The sequence below is a fragment of the Dermacentor albipictus genome, chromosome 2 (assembly GCF_038994185.2).
Source record: "Dermacentor albipictus isolate Rhodes 1998 colony chromosome 2, USDA_Dalb.pri_finalv2, whole genome shotgun sequence".
Taxonomy (NCBI): domain Eukaryota; kingdom Metazoa; phylum Arthropoda; class Arachnida; order Ixodida; family Ixodidae; genus Dermacentor; species Dermacentor albipictus.
The window spans coordinates 78,669,717-78,683,562 of NC_091822.1; positions in this window are offsets into that span (position 1 = coordinate 78,669,717).

Sequence of the window (13,846 nt, forward strand, 5' to 3'; positions counted from 1 at the left end):
AAATGTCGTTATTTTCTTGTAAACTATACCTAATCACTAACTTTAAATACTGAACTGCATGCGGTTTTGACTTCACTGCCTTGAGTGTATACATCATCATCATTATCAGCCTATTTTATGTCCACTGCAGGACGAAGGGCTCTCCCTGCGACGTCCAATTACCCCTGTTCTGCATCAACCGATTCTAATTAACACGCACGAATTTCCTAATTTCATCGAACCACCTAGTCTTCTGCCGTCTTTCACGGCGCTTCCCTTCTCTTGGTACCTATTCTGTAACCCCAGTGGTCCAACGGTCATCTAGCCTGCGCATTATACGACCTGCCTAGTGCCATTTTTTCTCTTATTTTCTCCTAATGTCAATTAAGATATCGGCTATACCCATTTGCTATCCGATGGAAATGGCTCTCTTTCTATCCCTCAACATTATGCCTAGCATTTTTCATTCTATCACTCTTTGCGCAGTACTTGTTCTCAAGCTTCTTTATCAGTCTCGAAGTGTCTGCCCCATATGTCAGCACCGGTAAAATGCACTGATTGTACAACTTCCTTTTCAATGATAATGGTTAGCTTCCAGTCAGGAGCTGCGAATGTCTGCCGTATGTGATCCAACCCATCTTTATTCTTGTACAAATTTCTTCCTCATGATCAAGGTTGCCTGTGAATAATTGATCTAGGTAAACGTATCCTTCACAGATTTTAGAGACTGACATACATCGAAATAATATGACCACATAATTGCCCTCATGTCCAGCCAGATATTTACGAAATGTGTCGAATAAACTCCAAATAAGTTAAGATATGCTAAGCAACCACAGAAACAAGTTGCCGCTGAATCTTCACAGCCAGAGCTAGGTGACATTCGGAATATTCCAAAGGCGCCGATTATGCGAAACTTAACATCTCAGTGGTATCAGTTACCTCGCATTTCGTAGGATTGCACTCTAAAACTATTCAGTGGTCTCTAGTTGTAAGGCTTCTCTGCACCAGCCCACCAGGAAACTTATTTTACTCTTCATTCGCATAGATCCAAAGTATAAAGCAAAGGAAGGCATTTTTAGTAGATTAAGCATGTTAATTCCTAATTTGGATAGTCTAAGTTAGTCTGTTGTGTATTCTAGAACGTCTTTTTATGGGCTTGTGCATATTCAAAGGTATATTCCTTTTAATTGGAAATTTTTGTTTGGGTATTACACCCAACTCAACAGTATTTTTTTATGTAATGCCGACAGGGCCTTAAAAGCACCTGTAGAGCCTTGTCCAACAAAGTGCATCGTACATTGATGACCACATTATTTTATTAATTGCAACTTTTGTCGCAAAGTAATGAATGCTCTCTAGTTTTTCTAGCAAAGACCAACAACTTGACTTTCCAGACAACCAACGACACCGGTATCCAGTACCTCGACGTTCAGATAGCGTTCGGTGACACCTTCATATGCAAATATGTATGCATCGGTCCGTGAACACGCTCTTAAATTTCATCTATGCGCACTCCAAACTCGTGAAAAACACCACTGATTACTCGGGCACCCACACGGCTGTGAACCAATCCTCTAACCAAGTAATGCAGCGCCCTGTTCCCGCCGAGTTGAGAAACTATGCAAGACAGGATACTCCGATTCTGTAACATGAGTGGAGGTGGAAGACTGTCCAGGGAGAAGATCCTCGAGAACAGTTTGCGGTAATCCTATATGTTCGTGGTATGTCGCCTCGTCTAACGAAAAAGTGGCCTCCAGACACAATGTGGAGATGCTTTTCTTCCACCAAAGGAAAACGCCTCGGCTTTCTCATACGTCTGCGCGTCGTGGTCATGGAACAGCTAACAACTCTAGCATTTCAGCAGAAGCGTTCATCAGCTTCACGAAACAGTCAATAACCTTCACCCAAGCAATTCTAGGTCAGCCCGTCTGCCCAGGCCTATGTATTTGTCAAGACGTCGTTTGCGTGGAACCGCAATAGCTGGAAGAATTTCAAACTGACCACCCCGGAGAGCCAGCTTATTGCTAAGCCATTAAACGAGAACAGCGGCGTTAGCAGAAAAAGGTGTATCTTGTTCTGTTGGATAGTGCTGCCATCGACGTTTTCCCTGGTGTCTTCACTACAATTCACTTTATTCCCTTAAAGACCCTAATACGGGGATGTTACATAGAGGGTGGGTACTGGTATAAGCAAGTGCATACGCAAAAAAAATATTCCTTTCATAAGGCAGTTACACAATCAGAAAATGTAGATGAAGAAGTGGTTGCGGTGACGTCGTGTGGAAGGTCATTCCGGCCTATGGCTGAGCGAGGAAAGAATGATGCAGCAAACGTTGTAGTGTGAGTGCGTTAAAGAGCAACTTGCAGGAGATGACCAATGCGGAGTGAAATGCATGCTGGAGGGCTGATGTAGGGCAGAATACGAAGTGACCTGAAAAAAACCTATGGAACAAGCACGTACTGGCAATTTCACGACGGCAAGCAGGAGTTGTTACACCAGATTTTGCTTGTAAAGATGACATTCTGGTATTTTATGAATAGCACGAATGAATGAGTCTAGTAGCTCGATTCGGTCGTGATTCTAGCAATGTTATAAGATAGATTTCGTTAGGGCTCCAGATAGGGGATGCACATTCTAGTTTTGTTCGTACCAGGGACGTGTATGGTGAGAATTTTTACATGTGCAGGTGCGTGAAGCAAGCGTCTCTGAGATAGTTATTATTGCGGCACAGGTGAGCGTCTGGCATGCACTTTGTTCGCAGTGAACGAAGACATATGTGTAGTTGCGCTTTCTCGGCATCAGGGCGAATTCACCAGTTCCTTGTACTAGCCGACTGGCGGAAGCCGACATCATGGCTTCCCTGGTGTGGGGATCTAGCGAAAAGAAATGGTGTTATGCGAACACGCTACACGTTTTGAATGAGCTCTGACAAGTTGTAAGGTGCCTTGATCACCATGTAGCTGTGTGCGCTTACGCATAATGTACGAATGTAAATAAACCTGTTCCTGTATATCTAACCGCCTGACCTCGACTCTTCAACAGCAAGCACCACTCGGCAATAGACCGACGACAGCCAGTGTCCATTTGGTCAACCTAGTGGGGGGCGCCACAAAGGTAAGCAAGCTGCTACGTTTGAAACACTATGGCGGCGTATGCAAGGGCCCCTTTGTAGTGACACCCAACTTCGAATCACGAATTCACAAACAGGTGCATGATACAGTACATCCTGAGAAAAGCGCGTGTTGCATTAAGGACCAGCCGAGGCGCCCTTTGTGCACCACTAAACATAGAATGCAGTTTCTTCATTGAATATGCAGGGTGTCGCATTCGTGCACGGAATGCATTACGTCGGGCAAATGGACATGTTCCTTAAAATCCCGCTGACAGTTCATTCATTGGGTCTTTCTTTACTCATCTTGACAGAGGCGGCCATAAATGCAGTTGTGATCAAGTTTTATCTGACGCCTCGGTTGTCTTTAAGGACATTGATCGACTAACACGAGATATAGTGGAAGCTTTCGTGACTGAGAGAAACGACGACACGTGCGTAGGCAACCGTCGCTGACTCTTCAAAATACTGGAGCGAATTTGCTGTAAAAGATTGATATGTTACACCTAGAAATCTTTGTCCACGAATGTACGTGTGCATCCATTTAGCCATTGTCGTTGTCCTTTTCCACTCTTGCAGGTAATAAATATCAGTTTCAGGTAATCGCTTGTAATGACGTTTATTCAGGCCGCCTCCACATTTTCTGTCAGCTTAGCAGCTGTATTAAGCAGGCACAAACTCGTCACAGCTTCTGTGATTGAAAAAAAAAACATGTTAAGGAAACAGAAAGAAAGCCCCAGGCGGGAGAAATTTGCATTCAGGGCTCCTCTTCTATTTTGACGCAAAACAAGATTAAATAGGGTTCGCACACATATGGCCAGATGACAGCGATGATGATAGTCATGAGAGCTACATCAAACGCGCTTCTGCTGTGCGGTGTAACCTGCACGTGCATCGTGACAATAGAGACCGAAATGCTTGATGAAAACGTTGATTGACGGATGGGTTCGCAACGTAGTTCTTTTTGTGATGCTCTCGTAACATAAAGGAAACGGACGATTGACGTCGCCTGTTTCATCCAAGTCTACTGGTTAGCCTGTGCCGCGTTCAAACTTCCAGGGTCGGTTCTTTTATTGCAATTTAAGACACACATAAGAAAAGATAAAGTTTACTGCGTCAAGATGTTCGTGCAGAGACGGCGTAGCCGCTCCGCCATGGCATTTCTTACAATTGCAAGTTCAGTACCACAGCTGCAGCGTAAGAAACAATGACCGATGTCTGTGAAAATTCAAAAGAAACAAACTAAAGCCTATGCATGTGCAATATCCACGTAAATTCACATTGGAGAATGAACGTTTTAAGGAGAATGCTGCTACATTGCTTTTCTTTCGTTAGGTTTTTCCCTTGGCTGCAGCACTTTCATAACCAGTTATGATGTGTTTCATACAGTGACATCCACAAAAGTGCTGTCACTGAATTGCTTGTGTGAATGCGCAGGGCTTAAGACGCTTCCTATTGAGAAGACTGTCATATATGTGAATCGAAGTCTTACTGTTGCATTAATGTATGTTGCCTCAATAACGATATATATTACGCAAAAAGAGCTTTGTTGAAGTTAGCAACTAGGGAAATTGCAGTGATTGTCGTATGGCAGCGATTGTACGAATTGCTTTTCAGAGGACTTAGGCAAAACTGATTGACAACTAACATCAGTTTTTACAAATAAAATGATGTCAAAGTGCGCCCTTTACCAGAGAGATATAATTAAAATTCATTGGAGGCATAAGTTAGTAGTTGACACCCTGGCGGACGAGCTAGCGGAGATGTTATGTGGCCGCGACGCGTTTAGCCCATTCTGCTAGTATGACATGCCATTCTGGGTCATCCGTCGTGATGCCATGTTATAGTCATGGTCAATAACAGACTAGCAAAATTGTGAATGACGAAACTAACTCTGTAGTGGGCGAAATTGGTCCCCTAAACGAAAGTGACATTCAAAGCACGATAGCAGCGACAACAGTCGGCAATTATATAAAATCTCATCAGAGCGTAAAGTGCGTCAGATATGGTCGATGACTTGTCAAAGGTTCCAGCGTATTCACTTGTACCCACGTGCATCCCTGAAAGTACTACACAATTGGCGTCTCGCCTAAGATCAGATTACATAAGGCTCCGTGTAATCTGATCACAGACAGAACATTGACAACATTTGAGAAACTTCTGATACATGCACGCGCGTCCTTCGGCGAGCGATAACGTTTAACATTTGTTAGCCATTGGAAAGCGATCACCGAAGAAAGATATGCAAGTACACGTGTCAGTGATATTAGGTGCCATGGACATATTTCGGCTTTATTGTTTGTTTAATTTTTGTCTGCTTTTAATGCTTAGTTACAACGTGGTTGCAGCTTTTCTTTCATATTTGGGATTTTCAAGCATATCTGAAAAAAAAAATTGACACGCGAAATTAAGCCTTTAACTCATACTAGCAGTAGATTTTAACTGGATGTAGAAAAACGATTACTCCGTTCTCATGAGTTTAGATTTGCAGTTTCCGGGCAAAAGAAAAGCTCCCAGTTACATACACTTTTCTAATTATTCCTTCCAGCAGAACTCTGCAAGACAAATCTTCGGTTGACCAATTGTATGCAACTTTCGCTGAACAATATTCTTTATTTACATTATCGCGTTTTCGGAGCACCAATCTGCAAATTTTATTTAAAGCGGAGTCCTGAAGCACTTCGTCATAGGAATTTCTTTTTATGTTATGACTGTGGCGCAACGTAAACCTGTGAACATTGACTCAATCTGTCATAATATGGAAGTACAAGGGTTATGGCAGACTGCCTACTTGACATTATGAATGACGAGGAGTATAACAAACAATGATTCAATACAGGTATCCCCGTTTCCGTTTGGTATTGCAGGAAACGTACGATAAGACAGTTCTCAATAGCACTGTAGCGCTACTCTTCTTCTGGTAGTCCGGAGAAGATGCAGGCTTTCGGTACAAAGAGGAGAATAACAAATCACACATAGCTCATCAATACCTTAATAAAGGGTCTGTGTAGGCTATTGTTCCCGGTGTTTGACATTTATACTTAGCTTATTGAAAGCATCTGATTCCGCTGAATAGACAGAAGTAAAAAAAAAACTGCAAAGTGATAGAGTTCATAAACCATAAGCAAATGTGTTAGGAAAGTACTTACAAATAAGCACAGGCGCATAGCTTCGCTAACTGTTGCCTAGAAAGTCAGAAAGTAGTTTGAACTGAAGTCTGAAAGCTAAGGTGATACAATCTTTTAAATGTTCTTCACCCTATTTCTGGAACAAAAAGCATCAACGTTCCGGGTCTGTAATCAGAATGCGTAAAGAGCGATGTGAAAGTGTGAGGGTAGGCTTTATGGTTAAAGGGTCGTAAAAGAGAACAATTGCAAATTACACGCACTGTTGAAACCGATGTTATGCGGAGCATGTTTCCGTATCTAATGATTATTTCTCAGTGTTGGAGAAAGCGATACGAGGCGGTCCAACGTGTTTGTTTAGATTGTGTAGGTGTGTGTGCGGGTTCCGAGCTCTCTAGCGTATGTCCACAGCAGCCCGATAACTGCCCCGCTGAAGACTATGGTGTGGCAGCAAGGGCATTATTTCTACGCCGGCTGTTTAACGCGAGCTTACGACAAAGCGATTGTTGGGTTCTCCACGGGTAGTGGATGAGCATAAACGAAACAAGCACTGTTACGTCATCAGCGACTACACGCTATACAATCATACGTACGTATGGATATTTCATGTAGTGTGTGTGAAAACGACGCTGGTATTTGCACGCTGGCGAAGAAATGTTAAAAGATGGTTCACTAGAGCCAACATGAATACTAGAGCGAACTATAGTGAAATTTGACACAGCTTCGCATAATTTTGACATAATGTAAGCTGCCACTACGAGTGCACGGGGGAAAGTGGGCCAGTATCGTACCAAGTGCAGTCTGACGCGGTGCCTCAAAAAAAGCGAGTTGTAAGACGCAAAGAAGATGGAAAGTAGCGCAGGGGCGAATGTTTCAAAGAGCTGGTTGTATTTTCAACAAGCTATGTCTACGTGAGAGTTGTGTGTTGTTATCGCATTGACGCAATGTACTTCTCATTGCAACATCACGCGTCTCTAAACCGTAAGCTCCTGTATAACGACCTTGTTCGTGTTTTAGTACCAACGCCACTGCATAGAGACAGCTCTTCACCGTGCAGTTCGAGCAGATGTTTCAAAATCAGTGAAGCAAATACCAATAAAACCAGCGACGCAGTATTTTTTCTTCAAAAGAATATCGTCACGCGGCCAGTGTCAAAACGTGGCTGCCGGACAAAGGCTTCTTCGTGGCATGGACAGTCCATTGCGTCGCCAGCAAAAAAATGAAAAGAATGGAGCACGCATTCATAGACTGCTCGGACGCAGTACTTCAATGAGACGTACGTCTGCGAATACTTAAAAAAAAAGAACTTCCCATAGCACTGCAAGGAATTCGATTCGACAAGAACAGCGTGACCTATTACATGTTCATGGCCCACCTTTTTAATGGCCCTGGAGAACAAGGGTGCAAGTAACTGAAGAGAGTATGAATGCGAGCTAGTTGGCACGAATCCATCAGTTAGTATGAATCCAACTCCTTTCGTCAGCTTTCCCCTCCATGCCATCGTGTACAGCCTCCAAAATCTTGAAAGCAGGGAGAGGGCGGATACTTTAGCTACTGCGGTCTTCTGAACCTGCCAGATGGTGGTGTTTCCCACATGTATCGTTACAGGCATAGGTAGGGTTACGAAGTAGATAGAAAAGTACTGAGGAAAAGAAAAGGTAATTAGATATACGCTGATAGAATAAATCACATGTATACCGTGCTTGAATAACTCAAGCAGGGTCGGTGACTATTTACCAACGCCCCGTTCAGAAAGGGATGGCAATTAATCAGCAGCAGCAGTATCTCTGTCGCGGCTACTGAGGTATGCGGCGGCACCACTACGTGCGTTTGTTCTAAAGCCACAAGCCAGCCGTCGGAAGCACCTATATTCCTTCGTTATACAGAGAAATTTCTAATACTGGTCTTCGCTGTACAGACGTTCGCAATACACATGACGGATGAGAATTTAGCCGGGAGACGCAAAATCTTTTGTTAAACAGGTAGTTTTCTTGTAGAGGCTTTTGTTGTAGACGCGCTCGACTGTAAATTCAGCATGCGAAGTTTTTAGAAAACGAAATATACGACAATAATCGAAATGCACGATAAATCTTTTAGATCGTTGACCTCGAACTGATGTAACTGCACTGTAGTTTGGCTTCAAAATTAACGACAGGGAAGTTCGGCCTGCATTTTCTTTTATGTTTATCAAGATCTTGCACGAGCGTAGTCAAATAATTGTTTCAAAAGAATGCCGTATGAACCTAAACTCATTTAGCGTTTCTGATTGGTATCACGTTCTTATGTAAAAAAATTTAATTACATTGCTCTGGCGACAGAGCAGAACTTAATGGTGATATTCAACTCTTTAGGTTGTGGAATAATAATGTCACTTTAGCGGAGCAGTTGCAGAAACGGAAATATGGCGGTGCCACATTCATATAATAAAAAAATATGCATTGTCGAGCTTTTCGCAGGAGCAGTGAAGTGACTTGCCGATATTTCCCAGAACATTACAATTTACAGACTGGAAGCTCTTTCGGAAAATCGGAGGAGAGCAGACTCCGGAAGGAGAGACATACAGGTACTCTTGATAACCTGAGCAAAGCTGTAAACGAAGCGATGAAGACAATAACTACTGACTTCGAGGCCCCGGTAATGTATGCCAGAATGGAGCACATGCTTGAGGCTAAGCATAGCGCACAGTAACTTAATCGTAGCCTCACGGCCAAAATTGCAGCTCTAAACAAGGTAATTGACTCACACGCTGTACTTTTGTCGCAACAACAATAGGAGGAAGCATGTGCGGAAACGGATAGTCGCATAAGAAGAGGCAGTAAGTGGGGCCTCCTCCCAGATTTTAACAAACAATCCAAAGGGACAGCTAGAGTAGCTTTAGACAGGATGATCAAAGGCCTAACTAGTCATGGTATGACGGACAGCAGCATCGCTCAAAGCATGCTGTCCACCTATTTTGCTTGGAAGAACAGTGATGAATGCAGCGAGGCAGAGAAGGTCCCATACCCGGACTACACCAGGATGAGTGCCCCACTAATTGATGAAGGCTTCTCCGTATCAGAGGTTGGACACGAGCTCTTTAACCTCAATAGCCAAGTCGGCTATAAGACCGGATCCTATCACAAGAAAATTTCTTAAGAAACCAAATGACAAGGCAATAAAGATTGTAGCTAATAGGATCAAGCGAGTCTGCGAGTCAGGGCAAGTCCCTGATGATCCGAGGGTGGCCAGGGTAGTTTTCATCCCCAAGCCGGGAAAGCCTACCAGTATGGAAGGCCTCCCACCCATGTCGCTCACTTCAAGTCTCTGCAAGGTCATGGAACATGCAGTTAATCACATATCAAGTCACATCGAGTGACATTGCCTCTTTCCTCACAACTTGATTGAATCTCGACCTTCCCTCTATGAACAGGATGCGATGCTCCTATGGATGAAATTGATCCTTGATAACCGCGCCAGTGACGTGATGAGTGTTCTGGCCCTAGACTTAGCTAAGGTCTCTGACAGGGACCGACACCAACACACCCTAGGTGAGATATCCCAGCTCGATCTTGGCATCAAATTTTTGAACTTTACTGAATCTTATCTTGGTCAACGCATGGTGTTCATCAGAGAAGGCACAGTTACCAAAGGGCCTTTCACTCTAGGTTGTCTCGGCACACCCCAGAGACCGGCGCTGTCATCCCTGCTCGTTATTATCGCTATGAGCAAGCTATCCAAGAGATTGGCTAGCATCCCAGATGTCTGGCATGTCATATATGCGGATGAAATCACCTTATGGGGCCCCGGTATGTCCCTAGCCAGATTACCGAAAAGCTTACAAGTAGCTGTTAACATCATAAAGGACTTCCTCGCTAGCATGGGGTTGACGCTCTCCCCCGCAAAGTCAGAGCTACTGCTGTACATGAAAGTGAGACAAGCAGGCAAAACAAAAGGATTAGAGCCACATGGCTCGCTTCTTATCGAGATACAAACTAATGTGGATACCTGCATACCCAAAGTTGATCCTGGTAAAATATTAGGGCTAACTTTCAATTTCGAAGTACAGGATAAAGAAGCTCTGAGTCGACTAACAGGACAGGTAAACAGAGTTCTGAAACACATTGCTAAGGTAACTAGCCGAAGGAACGGATTGAAGAAGTACAATCCCATCCGCACCTTTCAGGTGTTCTTCCTATGTCGCGTATCTTACACTGCACCTTATTTAGAATGGACACGAGCTGAAAAAGCTAAGCTAGACTCTCTCATTCGAGCGGGACTCAAAAGAGCCATTAGACTGCCACAGTCTGCTACCACGGAAAAACTGCTGGCTTTGGAATCCACAATACCATTATGAGATCAGTGAAGCACAATGCATATCCGAAATCACTCGGCTTTCAGCCACTAATCCTTGCCTTAAAATCCTGGAGGAGGCGGGCATTGAACCCCGGTATAGCCCTTAACCCTTTAAATCTCTCAGCAAAGATACCAGGCATCACTTTCTAACTGACCTTGTACCCCGTAACATTCATCCTGTGCATAACGTGGGCCGGTGCAACGCACGAGCTAGGGCATCCCTACAAGTTTTATATCAACACAAGCTAGATGCAATTTTGTCGACCCAGCACAGTATTTCACAGGGGAAAGATTATCCATAACAGTGGTGGACGTAGAGAGAAAACTCAATGCAGCTTCTGTAAGGATAAAGACGTCCCATGTGGCGGAGTAGGCTGCTATCACTTTAGCTAATAATGGTCATAAGAAGCCAGTCTTTATATACTCGGACTCACCCTCGGCTATCCACTCCTTTTCGTCCGGATTGGTAGCGGGAACAATAAACAGCAGCCTTCGGGATCAGGACTTCAATCAGGAGTGAATAGCCACAATTCGTGGTTCCCTGCCAAAATTAATGGACGTCACTGGACGGAATGAGATTCATCCGAATGAGGCTGCCCATATGTCTGCGCGGGACCCCACAACCGCGGAGCTGAACTTGGTGCCTCAGAAATTCTCATAGATCTAGGAAAACAACCGCTCCATATATATCATGAGATTACCACTCATTATGAGCTTAGCCATGGAGCCTTCCTCCTGCCACACCCCAAGCTTGACAGAGCCCAGTTCTCTACGCCTAGAATGCTACACATTAGACCTTATCCTACTCCTCGCTTAATTCACCTAGTCGTCAGGAAAACTCACAGGCATCGAATGGTTCTACTCTACAGGCTTCTAATGACGAAGCAGCATTGAAGTTAGCAAGTGACTGGTAGAGCAGATTACCAGTGGTTTTTTAGAATAATAATTAATTCAGTCCATCCCTATTGCAAAACCCTGTGCCACAGGGACCCAGTGCGCCGGATTATGGGCCCTGTGCAGCGCGCTGGATGCTGGGGTGGTGGAAAGGCGCGGCGTACTGGGTGGCAGTGGCTACTCGTGCGAAAAACAGCTCTAGCACGTTAAATATCGGGTGCCTGAACACCGTATATATTTTTTGAATAGAAAAAGCAACAAAGAGTGTTTTAGGGCAATAGAAAAAAGAAACTGCCCCGATTGGATCGTACGACCTACAGATCCCAAGACAGGCACTTTACCGCCACGCCACGCCAGCAGAAATAATAGACGGATAATTTGCCATGTCAAAGTCGAGCAGTAGCTTGTTTCGCAGAGCTACGACTTGTGGCTCTAGCGGCAGCGGAGGGCTACCGATCCAACAGGTCCTTAACCAGACTCACAGACTCACAAACAGCATGCCGCAACTACCTAAACGGCAGAATGAGCCACAGCGCGCTCCGCATCCTCCGCTCAACTGGTAAAACCATCAACAACCAGGCCAAGCACACGATAGTTTGGGTGCTGGGACATACCGGCATTACGAGAAATCAGGAGGCAGATAGGATAGCTCGAGGGCACGCAACAAGCCGAGCATCCAACAATCCCGACCCCGCTGAGAAACCCGAGCCGGTAGCCCAAAGCTATTCAGAGATACCGAACTGCTACAGAGGCATCAGACGAAAATACCCGCTCCCTCACAAACAACTAAATAGAGAAGACGCCGTAGCGTGGCGACAGCTACAAACCGGAACATTCCCGTGCCTAAACATGCTAAGCAAGATCTACCCCACGCAGTACGAGAGCAAGTGCCCATGGTGTGGAGACAAACCAACCCTATACCATACCACATGGGCTTGCCAGAAAACAGATAGGCTAGCCATAATAAAAAACTCGAGTGCGGAACAGTGGGAGAGGATGCTATGCAGCGACATCCTGAAAGTCCAACAAGGACTAGTAAAGCGTGCACGCAGGGCAGCTACCCTCAGCGGAGCGCTGGACTAGGGGAACCGACCCTAGAGAGAAGATGGAAGACTCCTTCTGAAGGCGCAAAAATCACTGCAAAATAGAGCAAATAAACGTTTTTCATCATCATCATCATCATCATCATCATACAGACATGGTTGATACGCTATCGGCCAGCAACTAAAACTCACGCCTGTACCAGACAGAAAAAGTTGCTGTCCGTATTCAGCACTATGCTTTGAAGTGCCAGAACATCGATTTTCACTTGCGCTTGCTATTTTGACTTCGAAAAAAAGTCCTAAATGAACCGCCGACCCGGGACGGTGTATGGGCTGTTACTGCCGATTTCGATAGCCGTTTCTTGTTCTTCCGCAAAGAATATGCAACGTTTCCTTAGTTCAGTGATGCCTTTCAGTCAACACGCCTGTCTAGTCATATATCTTCGTCAAAGAAGCGCAGGATAGTGCTGGGAGCCTTCGGCGATAGCACATATACCTGTGTTTATGACGCGTCACATCAGCGGTCATCGCTTCTTGTGCTGACACTGTAGACATGAAAAAATTGTTTATTTAAGAACACTGATGCGATAGCTGAAATATTGAGCGATTTATCCTTGTTAGATTGCTTGATTCCTGAGCCTAGACGCGCCGATAGCGTGAGGACGGACTCGGTAGATACGCTATACCTAAGCTGCGGTGGGGACCGATCTTGGCGCGGGTAGCTGTCGAAAGCTAAAATGTGTGTATTTGAGCCTCAGGACATTTTTTAGTACAATAGGGAAAGCGGAAGCTCACGAATCGCCTCGGCTTTGTTATCGGTGCGATAATATCAGTCAGCGATAGGCTTCGAACTCGGGGTCCGATCGCGCGCGTCTGAACGACTTCTGCATTTCAGGTCCACTCCCCAACACTGCGACATCGGCGACGACTCCCACTCATGTGTTACGTGCGAACTACTAAAGAACGCGGCGCCCTCTGCGCTTACGTGGTTTAGTTAAAGAATTTAGCTATCCCCCCAGTCAAAAGGGAAAATGAGAAAAAAAAACGTAAGTGATCTTGAGTTTCAAATGTCCATGAATAAACAGGGCAGCTCACGCACCATTATTCCAAGCTGCGACGCGAAATAGGGTTTTATAACCCCGATATATAGCGTTATTTAGGACAAGCGACTAGTATCAAGCGATGAAATTGTATAAAGCATTTAATATTCAGCAGCGCTCGTGTTTGCGTACTGGAACCAGCGCGGCATAAACACAACCAGCGCAGTTTCCAGTGCGAACCAGTGAACTGCAGCGAGGACCAGCGCCTGTACAGCACAAACCTGTGCGCCCCAGCTTCATGGCAGTAGAAGCAGCGTCTCT